The 25,186-nt window shown below is 49.6% G+C and overlaps 1 protein-coding gene across 1 annotated transcript in view; it reads right to left on the bottom strand.

Moving 5' to 3' along the window:
• LOC146755678 (cytosolic carboxypeptidase 4-like) overlaps window positions 1-23,369 on the bottom strand; it is a 164,658-nt gene extending 141,289 nt beyond the window's left edge. Inside the window, exon 1 of the mRNA XM_085525323.1 lies at window positions 23,072-23,369. The gene's annotated coding sequence lies outside the window, so the exon portion shown is untranslated. The remainder of the gene's footprint in view (window positions 1-23,071) is intronic.
• Window positions 23,370-25,186: the final 1,817 nt, after the last annotated feature.

Genomic DNA, 25,186 nt, shown 5'->3' with positions numbered 1-25,186 from the left:
GCTGACTTTGCATCTTCAGGGCAGAGCAGCAGAGCTTTGAATTCTGAGCCATAAGCTGCCCATGGGCCACATCCCCAGCTCTGTGGATGTCATTAATAGCTTCTCTGTAGAAATCAAGGGTAGCAGATGGACAGTCTGCAGTAGCGATCACAAACAATAGGATGCACCCAGGGCACACTCCAGGAGTAAACGTCTCTCACGCTGACTTACACCTCAACCCATTTCTTCTCCTTATGAGAGACAGCCTTCACCCCAGTGCAGCATTCCCCTGCCCTTCATTGCCATCACTCAGAGAACAGGCACAGTACCAAAAGTAGTTGCTTAGAACACTCAACTATGGCGAAGCCAGGGTTAACAGGACGAAACTTTGCAGAAGTTGAATATCAGTGAATTATATGGAAGAGTTTCCCCCGTGGAGAAGTAGAAGTTAACATTAAATATACATTGCCCTGAGCACTAGAAGCCATTCTGTACATAACAGCCTCACAGAGGCTGGAGACAGAGATAACCCGACAGGCATTTGTTTTCTTACTCATTCCTATGGATCTACCCCTGAAGCCCTTATTTTTTTCTGGAAAAGCACCTTGTGGGAATCTGGGCAGGTGAGGAACGGTGTGCAAATGATTCAATGTTTTGCCCAGTGTTTCTTTACTCCATGAAGCTAAGATCAGCGTGGGACATGAAATGATACCTGTTGGCCCTACGATGGGCGTGGAAAACAGAGCACCTGTCACTATTTCTTTCACCATTGGGACTACCAGCCAAATTTAACAGGGAAACAAGCTGTGTTGTGTAGTCCCTCGAGCTCTTCTGCTCTACGTGAGACACATTCTGTAGTAAAGAGAAGAATTTAAACCCACCTAATCCCACCAGCAGCATAAAGCAGTGCTCATTCTTAAACATGGGTTGTGTCTTTAAGAGGTACAGATCCATCTCTGCCTCTGACTTGAGGTCTTCCTCAGGGAATGGCTCATAAGAAATGAGATATATTAAAAGGAAGTGAAATCAGAGCCTCCCATTATCAAAGGGATAAAATATCAATTTTTTGTCAAGATAAAAAGCATCGTAGATTGGCTCAGATGGGAAAAATTAAATTCTTGGTCTTCAGTTGATTTGATATTTATCACTCCACCGCTCTAGAAATATTCTGACAGGGAATGTTTCTTAAAATATTATCCTGCATTTCTCCTCAGTTAGCAAGCTGGGAGAGTATGAACTTGTGTGTCTTGTTACACCTAAAAAACTCATAGGAAAAGAGAAAAAGGAAAGAAAACAAAGTCTAGAAAATACACCTTCTAACACTTCATTTCACCAAGAGCTTCTCAATAAAGGACCTCAATTGGGGAATCACTGCTGTCCAAGTCTACCTACCCCATATTGTAGAATATCCCAAAAGCAATTCTCTCTTCCCATATAAAGAGACTAATAAGCAAGAACTGTCTCCCAGTTCATAACAATTAATCTTATCTTGACAGCAAGAGCTCAGATGAACTCAGAGAATTGAGTAAGAAACTGAAAGTAGGGGAATAACGTAGAAGGTCTTTCAGGGAGTCCTGCTGCCCACCCTCCAATGGTGAGGACTGATGTATCCTTCAGCCTGGACAAGCTTACTTCTAGATATACAGTGTTGTCTTGATAAAGAATTAAGTGGAATGAGCCAGTGTTTGTGTCTAAAACATGATTAATGGAACTTGATCACGCACGTAAAAAAAAAAAGTGTTTAGGAGAACTGTCAATTCAATGTTAGTGGCTGCTCCTAATCTGTATTCCCCTGGCTAAAGAGCGACTTGGAAACACTGCAGTGTTTTAACAGCTTGTGTTCAAACCCTCAAATCAAAGGCTCCTCAGTAGCTGTTTAGATCATGGACAGAACATCAGTTTTCCAAGAGAACACGGATGAACCTTGGAGCTCACAGGCAAGCTCAGAACTAAGCAATACTTACATATCATCAAGATGATCAGGCAACTGAGATCCTATGGCATAATCAGAATCTCAGCATACTTGGCAGAAAGATAGATAAAGCAAGATTCGCCATTGCAATAAAGTAGATAGCATGAGGAAATTTCAACCAGTGTGTGTATGCCAAGACACTGTGCAGCCACCATGAGATCAGGAAGATCTTCCATTCAGTGAAGAGATTTCTGATGAATCACACCTTTCTACATCAATCACTATTGGGAGTGGAACATCAAGCCAGGAAGACTACTGGGCAGAGGAAAACTGTCTCCTCTTAGGTCTACTAGTAGGAAGGTTGGACAAATGAAATATATATATATATATATATAATTTTTTGCCCCAGAAGTTGCTACAAAGCATGGAATAAAGGTATACCTGAATAAAGGAGTCAGGTTGTGAAACAGCTCCAGAAGGAAAACTAACAGAAGTGAACACAATGTCCAGCACCCAATTGCTTTTCCTTAATAACACGCTATGTATCATTAAAGTGGGAGTTTTCACACAAGAGATCAGTTTGTTCTTTAATTCCTATCTTCATAAGTGATATTCTGTTTTGAATACAATCTCCAGAAGGTTCTTTTTTGTCAAATAATTTAACAGCATGAATGATGGCTGCTGATCAGTTTGAATTTCTGATGCCTACTACAAACAATGCAGACTTACACTATATGTTTGTGAAGCTGATACTGCCTGATATGTTTCTCCAATTCTGGTGCCTCCTTGTATATTCAACCCAACATTTTCCTAGCAGAACTCTTCCAATTTATGTTGCCAAGGAATCCTTCCACTGCAGCTCAGCCATTCTTCACAGTCTGAACAAATCCTTACTTGAAATGAAGCACTTGCAATGAAACAGTTCTATTTCAGAGCATTCGCTGCCACTTCATCTTCCGCTCTGTAAACTATCGGAATGCTTTTAAAGGAAACACTTATTTAAATAAAAGAAAATCCCTGTAAATCACAGTCGTGACAAGCTAACAGCAAGCACTGCAAAGATGATTTATCTTCCTGCTACATCTAACAAAGCTTCGCACATCAACACATTGTTTGTAAAGACTTCTAACTCACGATTTCTAACTACAAGAATATACTAGTAACAAAAACCTTCTTATATCAGTAATCTCTCCCTGTCATCTAATATCCCATCAACCTCAAAATCTGAGAGTCTCCTTCAATTATTTCTGTTTACTGTCTTATCCAGCATGCCTTCTTCATGGATGAAGAAACCAACTATTTAGTCTCACTGCCTGCTTGTAATCCAAATTCATTTCAGAGCTTGCATGCATTAGCTGCATGCTTTAATTTGATTTATTTTATTTGACTTCTATTAAATTACATTTGAGACAGGTTAGCAGATGGCCTCATGGGGAGCATCTCGCCAGCATCACCCCCTGTGCAAACAGCAATTATTGTATCTTAGCTGAGCCCAATTTCAAGTTATATCTTGACAAGCTAACAAATAAGGTCACAGTATCTGCATTGCAAGTAATATCCCAACTGGTGGGAAAGACACTTGACAAGCTTGAAGGTGGGCCCAGAGAGCGTTCTGATTGCAAGGGGAAGATGTAAAGGAAATTAAGCAGCAAGTCACCACTTAAGAGCAGGGATGCTGTTTCAAGTCTATCCACATTCTGCATTGCTTGCAGGCCCGCCACCTATGTTAGTACAGAGACTCCACGTCACTACGTGGATTGCTCATTCACAGTCTGTTAGTGCTAAACACAGGAGATGATGGATAGTGAGGGCACCACAGCCACCGAGGCCCCCTCTTTCTTCATATTTCTCACTCTTCTTTTGCCCCTGGCCAGTCGCTCTTTGTGAAAAACAATTCCTGCACGTTGCATTACCCTCCACGGTGACCCTCGAGCTGTTTTTTTTTTTTTTGCCCTTTCAAAACACTTGACAAAGCTGTCACAGAAGGAGTTCGGCATCTGGAAGCTGTGACAGACACGATATGACCTGATTCATAAAACATAACTAAACAGCTTGGGCTGCCAGAGGCCAGGATTTACAGGACTGCGTTTCAAGAACGGCCTTCAACGCCTGCTCTACCAAACACACTCCTACTCTGCCGCAATACAAATTCCCCAGCTCCGATGGGGTGACCTGCAACACTACAAAATGACAGAGCAGCTGAGACACTAATCTTGTTACAGTCTACCCTGTCTCCTGCTGGTCAAGAAGGGGAAGGGATGACCTTGGTGTTGGCTGCACCTTTTACACCAGGCTACAAGGGAAGGGAATGCTATAAAAATAAAAGACATCATTTTTTTTTTTTCAGAAATGACTCCAGCACAGCAAGTACAAAGGAAACAAATCAAGGCACTGATAGTTTCTGTTATATTATCCCTACAGCCTCACTTTTACAATAAAAGCCTCTCTGCATTTTTATTTCCTGAAGGTGCAACCTGACCGACAGTGTATTTAAGGACTTTCTGCCATCCTATCCATCAACCCTTTTTCCTTCATTTTCCCTTCAATCACTAGTTATAGTCTGTTAGGTGATTGCCATGGTACCAAAAGGCAAACATCATTAACAATTACACTTTCTTATACCATCAAAACAGTTTGTCAAACAGTACAGTTCTTCAGTTCACATAAACTCCCTTAATACAGTCTGTATTCTTCAGTTATAAACACTGTGCCACAGAACCAGCACTGATTGAACCACCTCCCTCACACACTTCCTCACAAGCAGTACATAGTATTACATAAATGGGTTGACATTCATTGGTCAGGTGGAATGTACACCTCTCCTCAGGACAATCTTACTAATCTACAGAGTACAAACTCCTGTCTTCTTACATACAAGCAGAAAGTACTTATGAGTGGACAGACAACACAGTCTTTCACTTTGTCCGTGTCCGGCCATTTCCCTCACAGGAGGAAGGAAACATGGATCGGGACTCGGCACTCACCCTGCAGCTGTTCTGTGTCTCACTCACACCACACTCACTCTGACATTTAGATCAAAAACCATGGTTAATTCATACTACACAATGCTGACAACGTTTTCTAGCTGGAATCTTAATAACACTCATACTCTGGTCGACCAGTTGCAAACGTTAATGTTTTTCCCAGAGTCGGCTTGACACACGGTACCAAACACTTAAAGCAGATGATAATATTGAACATACAACCTATAAGCCCCGTGATTACAACTTGGAGAACCCAGGCTACCATTTGACAGGCTATCCACTATATCCCATACCTGTAGGAGAGACCAACCTAGGCCCCTCCTATTGTCAACTACCTGGGAGAGAGTATTTGTTCTTGTTTCCATTCATATGACATACAGTTCCCTTTCATAGGAACTCACCCAAGGAGTCTTCCTACCCCAGCTGGCAACCAAAGCCATGAGCTCACCTCCCTGGGAGCAGCACGTATGGCTGTAAACTGTGTAGGATGTCTCCTCAAGACATATGGGCTCCACTTACCATACACATACCTGGTCCACCTATGGGTGGTCCTTGTCTGTCCCTGCAGTGATCAGGTGAGGAAGGGAGTCCTTCAGAGAAATCTCAGGGTGCGCCAAAAGTGTCTCCCTCTCAGCTGGTCCTGCAGCGAACAGAGCTGGTCCCACCTGGGCCGCCAAATTGACTACAGGAATTGAACTCTATAACCTCTATAACTGATACAGTCTCCCATGACATACTTATAACAAAGCTGAGGAAGTATGGGATAGGTGAGTGGACAGTGAAGTGGGTCGAGAATTGGCTGACTGGCAGAGTGCAGAGGGTTGTCGTTGGCGGTGCAGTGTCTGGCTGAAGGCCTGTAACTAGCGGCGTCTCCCAGGGGTCTGTGCTGGGTCCGGTCTTGTTCAACATCTTCATCAATGACCACCCTCAGCAAGTTTGCTGATGACACGAAGTTGGGAGGATTGGCTGACACGCCTGAAGGCTGTGCTGCCATTCAGCGAGACCTGGACAGGCTGGAGAGCTGGGCAGTAAGAAACCGGATGAGGTTTAACAAAAGCAAGTGTAGAGTCTTGCACCTGGGTAGAAATAATTGCATGCACCAGTACAGGCTGGGGGAAGAGCTGCTGGGGAGGAGCTCTGCTGAGAGGGACCTGGGCGTCCTGGTGGACGACAGATTAACCATGAGCCAGTAGTGTGCCCTTGTAGCCAAAAAAGCCAATGGCATCCTGGGGTGCATTAAAAAGAGCGTGTCCAGCAGGTCGAAGGAGGTGATCCTCCCCCTCTACTCTGCCCTGGTGAGGCCTCATCTGGAATATTGTGTCCAGTTCTGGGCTCCCCAGTAAAAAAAGACAGGGATCTCTTGGAAAGAGTCCAGCGGAGGACCACAAAGATGGTGAAGGGCCTGGAGCATCTCCCCAAAGAGGAGAGACTGAGGGAACTGGGTCTGTTTAGCCTTGAGAAAAGAAGGCTGAGAGGGGACAGGATCCAGGTCTATAAATATTTGAGGTGTGAGGGGCAAAGTGGTGAGGCCAGACTCTTGTCAGCAGTGTGTGGAGGAGTGACAACGGGAAACAGACAGAAACTGGACCATAGGAAATTCTGCACTAATGTGTGCAATAACTTCTTTATGGTGAGAGTGACAGAGCACTGGAACAGGCTGCCCAGGGTGGTTGTGGAATCTCCTTCTCTGGAGATATTCAAGACCTGCCTGGATGCCGAGCTGTGCGACGTGGTGTAGGGAACCTGCTTTGGCAGGGGGGTTGGACTCAATGGTCTCTGGAGGTCCCTTCCAACCCCTACAATTCTGTGATTCTGTGAATATCATGGAGTTGTTTGGATGGGGAAAGACTACCCCTTTGAATGACCTTTTGTCAGGGCATGTCCTGGGATTCCTAGGATCCTCAAAATGCAGCACTGCTTCTGTCACTGAAAAATGGGGCCCTGTGTGGGACGGAGGGAGGGTCCATGAGTCCCTGGCCCACCTGACTGAGTATTTCCATGGTCTTAGCAAAGACATACGTACAACTTGAGAATGACAGTTAGCTGCGTTCATGGTGGCATGGCCACTTTTAATGGCCTTGAACTGTCTGAACATAACTGAAGAGGCTCAGGCTGATGCAAATCAGCTATTGAATGATAGTGTTGAAAAACTGGAAAGACAGGTGGCAGTTTTGATGGGGAAAAAACCTAATTCAATCATTCTCCTATGGAAGATCAGGAACATCTCTCTGGAAGACCATGGGGAACCTGTACAAGGGAATCTGTATAAAATGGACTCTGTAAATGAAGGCACTAAAAGGTCAGATTTTGAGGTTCCATTTGGACTAGATCTATTTGAGATCTGTCTGATTGTAACCCTAAAATGAAAAAAAAAAAATGCAGGATAGGCTGGTGGGAGTGCCCTGACCAGTGTCCAACCCCCCAAACCCTGCTGCCCATAATACAGCAGCTGAACTGATGGATATAGTACAGTGGTTTAGACAGAAACCAAGAGAGCATGCCAGCATAGCTGCTCTGGTTATGGGACATGGAGGCAGAAAGCGCTGTGGTGAACGGACTGGAAATTTCAAAACTGACATCCATTACTACTCACCCTGCCCTCAGGCAAAGACTGTATGCTCTGTCCAACATAATGAGGATAGCCATTTGATCAGTGAATGATTTATGGTTGTGTGTCATATAACATGGCCAAATAAGAATGACATACCATTAAATATCAGCCTGTGGTCCTCTATGGAGGACTAACAAAATTATATTAGAGAATTAGGCATGAAAGAGGCAATCTATGAAGATGATTTTGAGAGCCCAGTCAATAAATTTTTCATCAGGAACGAGGGATCTCATCCTACAGCCATCACCTTTACATCAGGATGGGTCTATGTTATCCATACTGAACCCCCCAGTGGCCCTCAGGTGCTGTAATACAACAGGCTGCCCAATTGATGGGGAGACAAGAGTGCCTGCAGCCAGATGCAGTCTCTGAATGGTGGTGGAAAGGTCAGAGAACCATCTGCTGCCATGACTTAGGCGTCCAGCCCCTAAGGTAATCCAGTCTGGACCCATTAGGGTCTTGAGACAACAAATGTTTAAAGACCAGATTAGAGCAGGAGTTCAGTTTAAAAAGATCGATGGACAGCATAATCAGGAAAAAATATCTGTTAAACAGGCCCAAGCACTGAGTATTTATAGTCCAACCTTTTCAGCCAAACTAGATATGAATGTAACTCAAGAAGGGTCTGGATGGGGGCTCTGGCAGAGCCAGAGTTCTTTGTGAACCCCTATGAGGTTTTGGTCACAGGTTTGGCATGGAGCAGAATAAAGATACATCACAGTTGAAAAGCATTTATTGGCTACCTATTCTACACTACAGGTGGTAGAACCAGTAACTCAGATTTCAGAGGTTATCATTAAACAACAAGGCCAGTCCAGGGGTGGGTAAAAGATCTAACACACATCTCTATGATGGGGGTGGCCCAATCACAAGCAGTGGTGCGCTCAGTTGTTCTGCTTGCCTGCTCCTCACGGAGTTAGGAGAAATCTATGCCTGCTGCGTGTTCGAGTGCATGCGCAATGCCATGTGGAGGGCTTATCGCAATAAAGATTGGCGGATTTGCTGCGTAGACCGGTCAGAACTCAGATCTGCGTTGTGCTTCCTGTGGCACCAAACACCCAACAGTGGCAGTTCCGTGTATTGGCCAGCAGGTGGCAGCAGAGACCACGGAAAGAACGTCTGCGGGACAGACCCTGGGGATCCGTTCTCTTTTGATTATAGGGGAAGAACACAAAGATGGAAGAGGAGGGAAGGGGGAAAAAAAAAAAGAAAAAAAGAAAAAAACAAACCACAGCAAACAAATAAAAACTTCTCCAAACGTAGCAAACGTGAATGTCTGTCAATAAATAAATGAGTAATTGAATTGATTTCTGTTTCCACGCCCCCCCCCCCCCCCCCCAACTTCTGAGATGAAAAAAAAACACTTCTTTTAGAAGAAAACAGAGTAGTAACAACTTCTGTACCTACATTCACCACTCTGAGATCCTGTCTGGGTCTCCCAAGGCTTGTAAATAACCACTGGGTCGGTTCTGATGTCGCGTGATTTGTTGTCAGTTCTCTCATGGTTCTCCGGTCAGTTCTCCGGTGCCAGGATCTGCCACAGGGCATTCTGACCACGGGCATCATGTTTCTACGCTGCCGCCTGCATTTAACAGGCAATGGGACTGCCCAGCATGTGCAAGGCAGCACCTCTTTCACACCACCAGAATGTTTAAGGCTGTTGGGATTGTTGTTAGCGTCCCATTAACACTGAGGCTAGAGATACCCTTAGGATTGACATTACTATTAGCATTACTTTGATGGTGCCCTATCTGGGTCATTTCCAGGGGATGTAAGGAGTAAGGCATAGTGTCAGGAGAAAAAGAACAGACTCTGTTACTTTATAAAAGTGATAATAGAGAGAGTTCATTGGAAAAAATACAACTCTTAAATAATACAAAGCATGCTTCTGATTGGATGCAGGCATCATCTGGGCTCTGATTAATATTACTTTTAAGGTAAAGATTATTGTTACCTTAATGATTGTTTTTTGGATTATGATCAGGTTAAAGGTTCCTTTTGCTACAAACTTCTAGCATCATTTTTGTTGTTACATTTGGAGTTAGAGACGATTTTAGAATCAGGGTAAGGGTTAGGATTAGAGTTACATTGCGGGTTAATGCTGTTATCTTTACAGCTCCTGTGAGGGTTGGGGTCTGGGTCAGGTGTTTAAAAAATGAAATGAGAAAAGAATAAAAAAAATATATTGAAAGCTTCAGATTTCCTTAATCTTTGTGGGAATCATATAATGTGCAACTCAGATCTACCTCTTTGTGCAGTGAGTGCCTGTAAATTTGCTAGAGCCTAATATAATATGGCCTTGTGCTTTCCGCTAACTCACCTTCATTTCATTTTCATTACATTTGCTTGGTAGTCAGATTTTGGTGTGTGGATATTTTAAAACAATCTAACTGACATTGGCAAAAAATTAAAAATAAATTAAAAAATGCACGACAGCATCGTATCAATTTTTATAGATAAGATACAGAAGAGCTGTTTCCCTTAGTTTTCTGTGCCTCTTTACTTTCTTACCCCCTCCCCTTGTGTGAGAAACTCTCAAAGTCAAAGATTTCTAGTTAGGCAAAGATGGCAGCGATAGCAGCAGTGCTTATTCATTATTGCAATACTGCGCGCACATCCCCTGTTGGCAAGGGAGAAACTGCACACCAGTCAGTGAAATCAATTCTGTTCTATGCCGTAAACCCAATGCAGGTGATGCTCTCATGGCTCTCATTGGTTGAGCATCTCAGGCTCACAGACTCCTCGAGACTGTGGCTAGGATTCATTTCCATATAAGGTCAATTACCAACCTCTTGTTTTTAGGTCTGCCTTGTACTTTTCTGCGGAGAGAGAAGGGCAATGTTTCCAAAAGTCAGTACATTCATTCTGTCCTGTGCTGGGCTCTACCCACCCTGTGTATTTATCTTGTGCTTGTCTCAATTCTCCCCATGTCAGAATGCCCCCAGTCTGAACTTAACTCTGTTCAGCAACTTTCTTGGTGGAAAAACTACTTATACAGCTGTTTTACAAGAGGGTTATACATTCAGTTAGGGCCTACACTATGTACTGAAAATACTGGAAACTTCCACTGCAAAAACACAATCTACCTCTCCCATCTGTGCAGCCTTGCAGACCCAGAGCATGCCAGGTTATTTCTGCTTTCATAGCATTTGCATGCTGTAGGGTGAGCACAAGGTTCTGCTGCTTGATTCTTCTGCAAGAGCTGCCTACCGGCAAATGGTTGCAGGGATGGAGGATGTGACAGAAATCATTTGTCTCCACAAGAGCAGAGTTACATTCAGTGCAGAGTGTGAGAGTCAGGTTGGTGTGGAAAAGCACTGACACGCTGGGGATGATGCAGTGCTCACATGTCTAACACTCACAGACATTACTGTCAGAAGGATGGTGCTGTGTTGTGCTTCTACCTTTGGCAGCCCCTGGAGAAATGCTGTGGCACACAGAACACCTTTGTATTGCACTGACTGCTGCCATGCAGCATGGATTTAACACACCAAATCCAGAGGAGCATGACTGCATCTAACTGCCCTGAGAAAAACTACTGTAGCTGAAGAGATGAGGAGGCAGCTGCTCATCTGCAGAACAAGCAGTACTGCCAGACACTGGGCCAGGTGAGCACCTCCTGCTGCAGCGTGATGATGACAGGGCTGGAGATGATCTGCAAAGCCAGCTTAAAAGTGGGAGACATGAGTCAACATGGCAGGAGGACAGAGGTGTTAGGGAGCAGCCAAGGCATCAAAGAGTATCAGAAGGCTTTGAAAAGTATCACAAAGTGACAGCCAGGAAGACTGGGATTATCATGAGCAGCAACCTGGATGCTAGAGATTATTTGCTCCCATACAAAATGGTAGAGATCTTGCTGCAGACATCCCAAAGCCAGGCAAAATGGGAACCCAGAGCTCTGCCTGCACGAACCCCACAGCCAGAGTGTTGCAACCTGAGCTGCCTTGCTGTTTGTTGCATTCATCGCAATCACTGTGAATGAATACTCAGAATGCAGTCAAGGCGATAATTGAGCATGAGTGACTTTATTCAATAAAAGACAGGAGGGCTTGAGAGGTCAGGGGTGAAGATGGGACCCCTCTTGTCAAGATGAGAGTGGCTCAGAGCTGGTGCTGCTGCCTGGTGCCTGGGACTGGCAGCCTGACTCTAAGTCCCCATCTAAGATGCTCAGCTTCACCTCACTGATGCTGACCTGCTCCTGCATGGTGGTGCTGCTGCTGGGGCACTCGGGCTGTGCTTGGGATGGGCAGCACTGCAAAGGCACTTGTTATGGTTTTGCAATTTGGTTGGTGTTGGTATTCCACATCAGAACACCATGCTAATAATGGGAGTAAAGGGGACAAGTTTTTTTTTCTGTGAACTGCCTTAATGATCATGTGGGGAGGGGCACCGGAAGGGAAGTGAGGAAGGGGACGGCGTTGCTGGACCGGCTCCCTGCGAGGAGACAACGTGGTCAGAGCTTCCTGCCTTCCACAGCTCCATAGGTGAGATTTGGGACTTGGTATTCTCTTTGTTGATACTCTCTTGTTGTTTGTTTAGCATTATTAGGTTATTAAACTGCCATTCGTTCTCAGATCACCTTTTTCCTCCCTCATTTTTGGTTAGACCTAATCGCAATCTCCCTTCCTTCCCCGTCTCCCTAAACGCACGTGGCCAGGCCGCGCCGGGCCGCCCCGCATTGCCGCTAGAGAAAAGGGGGAGGGCTTTTGTTCCTGCTGCCCCGGGTTGTGCCCACTGTCCCGGAGTGAGCTCTAGAGAGAACTCCGTGACATTTTTGGTGGAGAATGCGGGCACAGCTCAGGGCAATGTTTTGGGCAGTAATTAGGTGGTCTTTTTCAGTAGCCCTGTATGTAGGACTGATAGTCCCTAGGTTCCTGTGGTCCTGGCTTAAGGACTTCCTGATGTTGGGGGTAGGGGTAGATTTATTAAGCCGATGGCTGGCAGGGATAGAGATATCTGCCTGGCTCCCTTCCAGACTAACGAACATTACAGGCACCGTGCTTGAACTGGCTCACGAATGCTCTGAATTCCTTAAGTATGACTGGGGTGTCAATTGGAATACTGTGTTGTTAGTCTCTCTAATTGTAGTAGTTTACTATAAATTGCAGAGAGACTTGCAAAGAATAGTGCAGAGAGACTCAGGAAAAGGGCCAGAAGCATCGGGACCCCCAGTATCAGGTAATCTCACCCCTGAACACCAGAGGGACCTTGGGAAATTAATAGAACCCCTGAGTGAGTGTGGGAGATCAGGGGGATCTCAGAACGAATGGCTTATGAAAAAGATAGAGAGTCTCGAGAATGAGATCCAAATACTAAGGGGAAGGCAACAAGTTAATCCCAGCCGACCACAGGAAGCACCAGCATCAGTGTCAGTCGCCCCAGTGGAAGGCCAGAGATGGGAACGTGTGTCCTCACGTCTGGAACGGATGGAGGAAGTAGAGGAAGATCCGGGCGAGGGACCCTCCCCAAAACCACCAAGGAAGGCAACTCAGAAGACTAACAGACATGGAGAAGATAGTGACGATGAAGGCCAGAGATGGGAGCGTGTGCCCTCACGTCTGGAACGGATGGAGGAAGTAGAGGAAGATCCTGATGAGGGACCCTCCCCAAAACCACTGAGAAAGGCAACCCAGAAGACTAACAGACGCGGAGAAGATAGTGATGATGAGGGAAAAGTCACTGCTTCCTCTACTCGTAAACCTCTGAAAATTACTGAAATCCAAAGTGCGAGAAAGGAGTTTGCCCGACTCCCAGGTGAACGCCTTGTCACTTGGCTGCTCCGGTGTTGGGACAATGGGGCCTCCTGCATGTCTCTAAGCTGCGATGAGGCTCGTCAATTAGGAAACATTGCTCGAGACTCATCTATTGATAGAGGGATCAGCAGATGTCTCGATGGAGTCGCCAATCTCTGGGAGAGGATTCTATCAGCTGTAAAGGCAACCTGTCTTCTCAAAAGTGATTTGGAGCCTGTACTGGAAAAATGGAGTACAGCTGAGGAAGGTATCCAGTACCTGAGAGAAATGGCTGTGGCAGAAATGCTGTTCGATCCCACGTTTGTCCCTGGGGACCCAGAGGATTACCATGACCCAGAAAAGGTGAGCGGTACTCCGGAAATATGCAAGAAACTCATACGGTCAGCACCAGTGAAGTATTCCAGTGTACTATTAACGAATTCTAACAGGTATGATGAGCTGGATAGGAGACCTGAAATTTTTGAGCTCATCCTTTCACTGCAAAATATCGAATACTCACTACTGCCACACCGTACCACCATCGCAGCCATCTGTAAAATGGTGGATAGAATGGACCGAATGGAGAAAAGACAGGACAACATGCAGAAGAGCTGGTCTGCGGCAAGGAACCACAGTGAACCTGTGGCAGTCTCAGCTGTCAGACGCAAATGCACACCTGTCCGAGTGAAGGACCGCAGTGAGCCTATGTCACGTGGTGCCATGTGGAACTACCTGCGTGACCATGGAGAGGATATGAAGAAGTGGCATGACGAACCCAATTTTGTACTGCGAGCTCGGGTAAGAAAATTACAAAAGAGGTCAGCCACTACTGAGGTTGCCTCTACCGCTGTAGACAACCAATAGAGGGGCCCTGCCCTCAGCCAGGGGGGGGAGAGGGATAATAGAGTGTATTGGACTGTGTGGATTCGGTGGCCTGGCACATCAGAACCACAAAAATATAAAGCACTGGTGGATACCGGTGCCCAGTGCACTCTGATACCCTCAGGTTTCGAAGGGACAGAACGGATACATATACATGGGGTGACTGGGGGTTCGCAGGAACTGTCTGTATTGGAGGCCGAGATAAGCCTCACTGGTAGAGACTGGCAGAAACATCGCATAGTGACTGGCCAGGGGGCTCCTTGCATACTTGGAATAGATTACCTAAGAAGGGGACATTTCAAGGACCCCAAAGGATACAGATGGGCTTTTGGAATAGCTGCTATAGAAACAGACAATATTAAGCAGCTGTCTGATTTGCCTGGCCTATCAGGGGACCCGTCTGCTGTGGGGTTACTACGGGTGGAAGAACAACGGGTACCAATTGCCACGAGAACAGTACACAGACGACAGTACCGTACTAATAGGGATTCCTTGCTCCCTATCCATAAGCTCATTCAACAACTAGAAAGTCAGGGAGTAATTAGTAAGACCCATTCACCCTTCAATAGCCCCATATGGCCAGTGCGCAAAGCCAGTGGAGAATGGAGGCTGACAGTAGACTATCGTGGCCTTAATGAGGTCACACCCCCATTGAGTGCTGCAGTGCCAGACATGTTGGAACTCCAGTATGAACTGGAATCAAAAGAGGCAAAATGGTATGCCACCATTGATATTGCCAATGCATTCTTCTCTGTCCCTTTGGCCACAGAGTGTAGGCCACAGTTTGCTTTTACTTGGAGGGGTGTTCAGTACACTTGGAATCGTTTGCCCCAGGGGTGGAAACACAGCCCGACCATCTGCCATGGGCTGATCCAAGCCACATTGGAACAGGGCGGTGCTCCAGAGCACCTGCAGTATATAGATGATATCGTTGTGTGGGGTGATACAGCGACGGAGGTTTTTAAAAAAGGAGAACGGATAATCCAGATCCTCCTGTCTGCTGGTTTCGCTATTAAGCGAGACAAAGTGAAGGGCCCTGCCCAAGAAATCCAGTTTCTTGGGGTGAAATGGCAAGATGGGCGTCGCCACATCCCAATAGACGTGATCAACAAAATTACTGCAATGTCTGCGCCCACTGACAAAAAAGAGACACAGTCCTTCCTGGGTGTGGTAGGCTTCTGGAGGATGCACATCCCAAATTATAGCCTCATTGTGAGCCCCCTCTATCAGGTGACCCGAAAGAAGAATAGCTTCGCGTGGGGCCCTGAACAGCAGCAGGCCTTTGAGCAAATCAAGCAAGAGATAGCCCGTGCTGTGGCCCTGGGGCCAGTACGGATGGGACAGGATGTGAAGAACATCCTTTACACGGCTGCTGGGGAGAAAGGTCCCACTTGGAGCTTGTGGCAGAGAACCTCAGATGAGACCCGAGGCCGACCCCTAGGATTCTGGAGTAGAGCATATAGGGGGTCGGAAGAGGGCTACACTCCAACTGAGAAGGAGATCTTAGCCGCATATGAAGGGGTCCGGGCTGCCTCTGAGGTAATTGGCACCGAAACGCAGCTTCTCCTGGCACCTCGACTTCCAGTGCTGAATTGGATGTTTAAAGGGCAGGTTCCCTCCACTCACCATGCCACAGATGCCACATGGAGTAAGTGGGTTGCACTAATCACACAGCGGGCCCGGATGGGGAACCTCAGCCGTCCAGGGATCCTAGAAGTGATCATGGACTGGCCCGAAGGTAAAAAGTTTGAAGCACCACCAGCAGAAGAGGTGTCACGCGCCAAAGAGGCTCCCCCATACAATGAACTTCTGGAAAATGAAAAGAAGTTCGCCCTGTTCACTGATGGATCGTGCCGCATTGTTGGGAAACATCGCAGATGGAAGGCTGCAGTGTGGAGCCCCACACGACAAGTTGCAGAGGCCACGGAAGGAAGAGGAGAATCGAGTCAATTTGCGGAGGTAAAGGCTGTCCAGCTGGCCCTAGACATTGCTGAGCGGGAGAAATGGCCAGTGCTTTACCTCTATACTGACTCATGGATGGTGGCCAATGCCTTATGGGGGTGGTTGCAGCAATGGGAACAAAACAACTTGCAGCGGAAAGGTAAACCTATTTGGGCCGCTGAACTATGGAAGAACATTGCTGCCCGAATAAAGAACATGGTCCTAAAGGTGCGTCACGTAGATGCCCACGTGCCCAAGAGTCGAGCAACAGAGGAGCAACAAAATAACCACCAGGTAGATCGAGCTGCCAGAATTGAGGTGGCTGAGATAGACCTGGATTGGCAGAATAAGGGAGAGTTATTCCTAGCTCGGTGGGCCCATGAGACCTCAGGCCATCAAGGCAGAGATGGAACACATAAGTGGGCTAGAGACCGAGGGGTGGACATAACTATGGATGCTATTGCGCAGATCATCCATGATTGTGACACCTGTGCCATGATCAAACAGGCCAAGAGGATGAGACCTCTCTGGGGGGAAGGGCGATGGGAAAAGTATAAATATGGGGAGGCATGGCAGATTGATTATATCACCCTGCCAAAGACTCGTAATGGTAAGCATTATGTACTCACCATGGTGGAGGTAACCACTGGGTGGCTTGAGACATATGCGGTACCCCATGCCACTGCCAGAAACACCATATTAGGCCTAGAGACACAAATCCTGTGGCGACATGGCACCCCAGAGAGGATCGAATCAGACAATGGGACTCATTTCAAAAATTCACTGGTGAGCACTTGGGCCAAAGAACATGGCATCGAGTGGATCTATCACATCCCCTATCACGCACCAGCCGCTGGTAAGATCGAGCGCCACAACGGTTTGCTGAAAACCACGCTGAAAGCGATGGGTGGTGGAACATTTAAGAACTGGGAGAAACATCTAGTAGAAGCCACCTGGCTGGTAAACACCCGAGGATCAGCCAACTGAGACAGCCCTACACAGTCCAACTCCCTGCGTACCGTGGAGGGAGACAAGGTTCCTGTGGTGCATGTAAAGAATATGCTGGGAAAAGCGGTTTGGGTCCTTCCAGCCTCTGGAAAAGGGGAGGCCCCTCCGTGGAACTGTCTTTGCACAGGGACCTGGGTGCACCTGGTGGGTGATGCAGAAGGATGGGGATGTTCAGTGTGTGCCACAGGGAAATCTGATGCTGGGGGAGTGCAGCCTGTGATTCCATGTGTGTATATATATATACATATATCTGTATGTACATATGTAATGCATGTTAACTACTGTTCTGTTTATATGTTGATAAAAGTTAGGCATGATGTGATGATGTGTAATAAGGGGTGGAATGTTATGGTTTTGCAATTTGGTTGGTGTTGGTATTCCACATCAGAACACCATGCTAATAATGGGAGTAAAGGGGACAAGTTTTTTTTTCTGTGAACTGCCTTAATGAGCATGTGGGGTGGGGCACCGGAAGGGAAGGGAGGAAGGGGACGGCGTTGCTGGACCGGCTCCCTGCGAGGAGACAACGTGGTCAGACCTTCCTGCCTTCCACAGCTCCATCGGTGAGATCTGGGACTTGGTATTCTCTTTGTTGAAACTCTCTTGTTGCTGTTTAGCATTATTGGGTTATTAAACTGCCAGTCGTTCTCAGATCACCTTTTTTTTCTCCCTTACTTTTTGTTAGACCTAATCGCAATCTCCCTTCCCTTCCCCGTCTCCCTAAACGCACGTGGCCGGGCCGCGCTGCATTGCCGCTAGAGAAAAGGGGGGGGGGGCTTTTGTTCCTGCTGCCCCGGGTTGTGCCCACTGTCCCGGAGTGAGCTCTAGAGAGAACTCCGTGACAATGAGGAATTATAAACTGGAATACCAGATACCTGGCAACGTAACAATGCTTTGGCAATGAAAACAGCTTTATTCATCTCTGTAATAAACCAAACCAAACCAAAACAAAAACAACAATCCAACATGACATTGACAGAGAAACTTGAACAACAACAACAAAAAACTTCAAGGGAAAAAACAGGCATTCAACTTTCAAGTCAGCTAATCGTGTGTTCTCATGGAAATGATCTTATAGGAGTTCTTGTTGAGAAACTCAGCAGGAAGAGCAACCTCAAAAATAAAGCATGAGACATGGTTTTGCAGCACTGGGAACCAGATACAAGCACTCAGTTTGCCAGTCCCATGCTATGCAATTAAAGAGGCCTTTACTGAGGTTTCCCATTAGCCACTGAATTAGCCATTTGACAAATCACCTTTTGCATTATTCAGCCTGCTCAGGACAAACATTATCTGTAGAGTGATTTAACCCACAAGAACATGAGAACTGCTACACTGGCTTAGGCCAGCAGAACAGCTCCAGCCCCAAGCCACAGGCAGCAGGCAGCCAGCAAGGCAGGCACGGGGGAATGGAGCCCTGTGGCCAGCGCTGCCACCCTCCTCTGCACCAGGCACTACGTCAATGTGCACTCAGACACAGACCTTCCCCTAGGTCTTACTCCCTTTAGGCATCACAGACTTCACTACACCCTTCTAAATGACAGGACTATTTGGCAGCTAGGACAGCTGTCACTGAAATCCATGACCCCAGTTCATGGCAGGGCAATGGACTCCTCTGACTAACAGTCTGGATCTCAGATTGTCCACCTATGATTGTAGTAAGGGCACTGCACAGGGTGTTCAGAGAAGCTATGGATGCCCCATCCCTGGAGTTGTTCAAGGCCAGGCTGGATGGGGCTTTGGGTAACCTGATCTAGAGAAAGATGTAAGCATTAGAACTAGATGATGACTAAGAGCTTTTCCAACCCATACCATCCTATGATTCAAGGAGCTGAAGATGGCACAGTACCTGTCCCTGAGCATCAGGGGACCAAATACCAGACTTGAGACCTTTTCTGAGAACCATAAATTTAACTTCTCTGTGGCCCGTCTCAACATCCTACAGATACCAATTGCTCTCAATTCCTCTACAGGTTTTCTTACTTCAAGAACCATAAGCAAGAGATGCCACAGAAAATTACTATTATTACCATTCCATCATAGTCTGAAGGCCAGTCAGACACAGAATCACCAACGCAACCACTTTTGCAGCAGGGTTAACTGGGAACATTTATGAAAGCTTGGAACTAGAGTATCATCTTTTACCCCTGGATCTGTACTGCCAGTTCCAAAACACTACCTGGACAGCAATTACTATTGCACCACAGCATGCAGTGAGATCAGCCCCTCCACCTGCAATTACTTCCTGGTGTGTCCCTTTGGGGCAGCATACAGCACAGCTCCCACTCACCCAGAGCTCAGGAGCTGACAGATCAGTTAACCTGGTCAGGAGAACCTCATGCTCCTCTCTGTCAGCTCCCCTGCTGCCAAGCACAGGTGGGTACCCACATTAGCGCTGTTGTGGATGAGGGGTGGCCCCAGCAGGAGCACCACTGAAGAACATTGGCTGGCTGCCTGGGCCTCATGCACACCTACAACAGACAAGAAGGTGCTTCTTCCAGGATTTGTTTCCAAAATGATGTCTCAAACTTCACAGTATTCAGCATGCAGGAACCATGTAGTCAGAAGGTATATCTGACTAATCAGAAGCAAATCTTCCCATTGTATCACAAAGTAAACAATTATTTTATATATATTTATGGAGGGAATGGCTCACTTTTAAGCAACAAAAGCCTGTAGTTGTTTGGATTTGGCCTTAGAGGCTTGAGTATGTCTCCAGTACTGCTTCAATTCAACCGTATTTCTTTTTGCTCTCCATCTGCACCATAACACGCTTTCACTTCCAAAGCATTTCAGGTAACAACTTGAAGAACAATTTTTATTTTAAACATACACACACATCTCTTAGCATAAAACTCATCAAGTAGTGTCAGCAAGCACATTTTAATAGCATAATATCGAAAAGTAATTTTACTACTATCTAAGAGTCTGAAGTCTGCAGAGGATATATTTAGATGCATATAAATAGACAACAGTCGGTGATGTCTGGTCAAAGGAGTACAAATCTTTCCTAATGCATGGAATTTGCCTGGCCCCAAACACTGCAACAGCACTTAGACAAGCCTTTTCTACTTGGCTCAAATTCTGCCAGGCCTGTTAATAACAAAGCTATTAGCATGATTTTCTGGATGGGTTGCTTGCTTAGAGAATATTCAAAGATTGTTCTAATAAACTAAACCCGTTACCACATCTGAAAGCATAGGAAATATTGATCAACAATGGAAAGCCATTATCCTTTCAGCATTTAACATATCCCCATGCGCCCCAACAGACCGACAAGCTCTCCAGGTACCTTCGGACGCTCCATCTCCCCACTGCTTGCAGGCACCTTTGCTTGCCCAGACCACACCAGCGGGAACACCATCCCCATCTTCTGAAATTTTTGGAAAAAAATGTACACCAAGGCAGCTGCGTGGGGAGCTCAGTTACAGATTGGCCTGGGGAAGCTCCGTTTCCCTCTTTCTGTGCTGTTCTGACACATTTGTTTTTGGGTTCCCACCTGTTTTGCCCCACATACCTCATCAGTCCCATTCTTAGGTTGGACAACACCTTACCTTCTTCCTCTACCTCATGGTCAACATCTACCAATGTTCATAATGATGCAGCCAAATACAAATCTCTTCAGGCAAAAGATTTGTACAACAAATTCAAAGACAGCACCCAAGAAACCATCTGAATAACACTGCACCTCCTTGAGCATAAACCAAAGATGAGATTGATGAGTGCAAGGAGTCCATTCCTGGACTTGTGTAGGTTTTAGTAAGCCACAAAACTGGTAGACCAGCTCAGCTTCTAACTCATGCGAGACTCTTCAAATAGCCAGGATTTATTTCCACTGACTGCATTGCCATGAGAAAACTGGTAACTGCTTTTTCTGAAAGAAGAAATGCAAGCTAATATACCATGGGAAGCTTCTTAGTAAGCTTTGTGACTGGAGGCCTAGCTGGCAAGCTTGGGTGTGCATTTTGATACAGCCTTAATGCATTAAAATGCATTTATTATGCATTTAAACAAATGCATAATCCCTTGAGAACAGCTTATATTTAGAAATGTAGATCAGAAAGGTGTTTGGGCACTGAGAGCATTCAGTTTCTGGTATGGTTCTTCCTGCAGAATTGAACCTGACTCTCAGACCAACAGAGAGGAATCGCTGCTCCACGTTTTGGAGCACAGCGGCTCCACCCCACCAGGACAGATTCCAGCAGTAAAACACAGCAGTGGGCTGACACCAAGGGGAGACCCACACACAGCCCACGGCTCCAGGGGATGACTCCAAGCTAATGGAACCAGGCAGAGGCCCCACCACACCACGAGGCACACACTGCCCCAACAGCCCTGGGCACTCTGCTCCTGCCGATGGCTGCAGGTAGGATGGGTGCTGCCAGAACCAGCCCAGCCCTCCCAAGGAAGTAGAAACCCTTTGACACACAGTTATCACCAAAAGGCTCCAACAACCCAGGGAGGATCCATCCATCCCACTGCTTTGTTGTCTGTCGACCTTCACTTGAAAAGGGCTGGACATGCAGCATTCAGACAAGGATTCTCAGAAGGAATGAGCAGACACCACCTTACTCTGGGGACATGTAAACGTGAATGGGAAAGATCAGTAACCAGCAACATGACGAGAAAGGCATAGGTATCCTGGGCTGTCAAGCTCTGTAGGAGACAGCCAGAGACCGTGCAGGGACAGCCCCAGCTAAAGGCTCCCAGCTTTCCCCTCCTTGGTTTGGCGGCTGGTCAGATGATGTTCACACCAGCAGCTAAGGCCAACACACCCTCCTGTTCCAGTTGCTCAATGCAATGAAAATTGCCTGCCCTGGAGACATGACAGACCAGGCTAGAGAGAGAAGACAACAGCACAGGAGAGGAAATACTGCTGCCCTGTATCACAGAAGAAAATGACAGAGGGCAGTGGCCGTGATCTGCAGATGCCATGCTGATGCCAAGCCAGCGCCTGGCAAGCAGCAACAGCAGGAAGGGCTGTGACAGCTCCTCGCCCACCTCTGCCCGTGCTCCCCAGGTGTGGCAGCACTGAACTGCCCCTCCGTGTAGCCGCCCTCCGTGGCCCCCTCCTCAGCTGCAGCCGATCCCTGCAGGGAGGTTTGTTTGTTCCTGACATCAACATGGCTGCAAGGTTTCGGCTGGCTCCTCAACAACTGCCGTGCTGTCTCCCCTAACGGGAACCTTCCATCAGAAAAAAAAATAAATAAATAAAAAAAAGGTTGATTGTGTCCTACATTTGCTTTCCCGCAGACGAGGAGCGCTCACTACACACAAAAAGGAGGGGAGGGGAAGGGACGGCACTTAACACAAATCCTGGGATCCCGGGGACAAGCGACAGCCTCCCAGGACAGAGGTGCAATGAGAGGCGTGTGCCGGGCGAGGGCAGCGGGACGGCGCGGCTGACGGGAGCCTCCCGCGGTGAGGGCAGGCGGCAGGAGGGAGCCGGGAGCCGCCATCTCCGCACACCCGGTGCGTTCCCTGCGGAGGAGCTCAGGAACCCCCCGCAGCCAGAGGAGCCGAGCCGTGCCCCCGAGCGAGCGCCCGGCAGGACCGCGGGCACGGCCGCGACCCCGGCAGCGCAGGGCTCGGGCGGCACCGCGCAGCCCCGGCCCGGCCCGGCGGTGCCGGCGCTCCCCAGGCGGCGGCAGCACCGCGCCAAGGAGCGGAGGGGGCGGCGGCCGCCGCGGTATCCGCGGCCCTGCAGCATCTCCAGCCGCGGGCGGCCGCCGGCGCCGTCCCGCGGGCAGCGATGGGAGCGCGGCCCGGCCCGGCCCGGCTCGTGGCGCCCACCCCACCCTCGCCCCGCGCGGCCCCGCGGCCGCCGCCCCCCCGGGAGGGGAGTCCCAGGCGCCGGCGGACACCCCGTCCCGTCCCGTCCCGGTGCGATGCGGGGCGAGCCCTGCACGGAGCCGGGCGGGACCCCGCCGCTGGCGCCCTCCCGCGCCCCTTCCCCCATGAATAAGTAACGGCGGCTGCAATGCGGCGGGAGCCGGGCGACGGCCGCCAGCTCCGCGATTACCTGGTGCCTCTCGGGGAAAGACGGCGTCCGGAGCGCTTCCCCTGCAGCGGCGGCCGCGGCCGGGCTCCGGCGGGGCTTCAGACTCTCGCAGCAGGCAGGCTGGCCGCCTCTCTGCCCTGTGCCATGGCTCAGCAGCCGCATCCTAGACCGGCTCCGCGGTGGCGGCTGCCGGCGGCCGCGGAGGGAAGGGCAGCCCGCACGGACGGCCCCATGGAGCGCGGCGGCTCGGCTCCGGCTCCGGCTCCGGCTCCGGCTCCGGCTCCGGCGCGGGCAGCGGCAGCGCACATGCACACACGCACACACCGCGCCGGGCGGGCGGGAGGCGGGGGGACGGCGCGGGCGCGGGGCACGCAGCTGCGCAGCCCTCCGAGCCCGCTCGCATCGCCCCGCCGCGGGCAGCCCGCGCCGCTCCGCTCCGCGCCCGCCGACCTCGCGGTGGAGCCGAGCCGGGTGAATCCTCGCCGAGCGCTGCGTGTCCGCGCTTCGCTGCGGAACGACGGAGCTTGGAAGGGGGGGGGGGGGTGCGGAGCCTCCCCGGGGGCACCTACGGCGCGGCGGGCGGCAGGGCCATGCGGCTCCGCGCTCAGGCGGAGCAGCCGCGGCGCCGCGCGGTGCGGTGGGGCAGGGCGGGGTGCTCGGCCCGGCCCTTCGCTGCGCCCATCCTCCGCACCCAGCGCTGCCGCCCGGCCCCGGCCCCCGCCAGCGGCGCCGCGCGATGCAGCACGGAGGCGGCCGCCGCCTCCCCCGCGCCGCGCCGCCGCGCCGGGGCGGGCACGGGATGCGGGCGCTCCCCGCCCCGCACGCACGGCTGAGCCGCAGCCGCCCGACCGCGCGCAGACGTGTCGCGGGCCGGGCAGCCGCGCACCGGGCGGGGCAGCGCCGACAGGGAGCACGGAGCCACGAGTCTGACCAACGCTCGGGTCGGGATGCGGGAGGGACGCGGGACCCCGGGCCCCGTGGGGAGGCGGGTGCGTGAGGAGCGGAGCGGAGAGGAGAGGAAAGGAGAGGAGAGGAATGCTGCTGCCACCGCTCAGGAGCGTTTTCGGCTTTCGAGCGGCTTTTCCGCTGAGGGAACCGGCAGAAACGGCTGCGGCGCCAGGAGGAGCCACGCACGGATTCGAGGCGGCGTTGGAAGCCGAGCGCGGAGCTGCGCGGAGCGGAACCGTCTCCTGCCGGCCCGGCCCCGGCCCCGACACGCGGCTGGGTGGAGGAGATGAGCCCGGCGCGGAAATGAGAGGTTACGTTGTCTCCGGGGTCAATAAATTCTGTAGGCGTCAGGGTTTTAGAGGTTGTTACCTGTCTCCAGGACTCCTCGCAGTGTGCAGCTCTGACATTTTGAAACCTTGGTCCGGTTTTCTCAGAAAATGACAGCGATGTTACAGCACGGCGAGCAGAGCACCGCGACAAACACTGCCTGCCCGGAGAGGAGCCGCCGTACCTTGCCGACATGCAGCAACCCTGCGCCTGGAAAGAGGCCCCCACCACTGTCCATGAACCCTGGCCCCTCGGCCACCCTCCCGTGGGGACAGCAGTGGTGCCGCTTGGCTGGGGCTGTCCCCACTCTCATGCTGCCTGCAGCTGGAGGAGCGTGGGGCCAGGGTTACTGTGGAGCATGTGGGTACAGCCCATCGTTGTGCCGGGATGGATGCAATGCTTCTGGATACCTTGTGCTGGGCGTTGTGCTGGGTGCGCACGTGGGGGGGCACAGCCCCAGAAGAAGAAGAAAGCTGCAGCGCTGCACCTCACACCTTCCTCCTGGAAACCTTCCTGCCCTGGGATCCAGCGCCTGGGGTCAGTGTGAGCAAGGAAAGGGAATGCGGCTTTGCTCCCAGACCCATCTCTGTGCAGCCTGAGGACACAGTTCTTGCAACCTCTAAGGGGGAAAAGGAGCATTGTTAAGAGATCAGCACCACAGCTTGTGCCTGTGGACCATCAAAACTGCCCTTCCCAGAGCAGTGGCCACCTCTGCCCTATCAGCAACTGCTGCCTGGGGCTGGGAACTGAGGATTGGCACTGAGGGCAGCTCTCCTCTATCCATTTTCAAGCCCTCTGCTCCATGGATCAGGATCAGGCTGTTACAAGGGCAGAGAGGCCCAAGTGATGAAGGAAGGGAGC

This window comes from Coturnix japonica, chromosome 31 (genome assembly GCF_054131305.1).
Source record: "Coturnix japonica strain WE chromosome 31, WE-NBRP24, whole genome shotgun sequence".
Classification (NCBI taxonomy): domain Eukaryota; kingdom Metazoa; phylum Chordata; class Aves; order Galliformes; family Phasianidae; genus Coturnix; species Coturnix japonica.
This window is presented reverse-complemented; position numbering and strand designations above follow the sequence as displayed.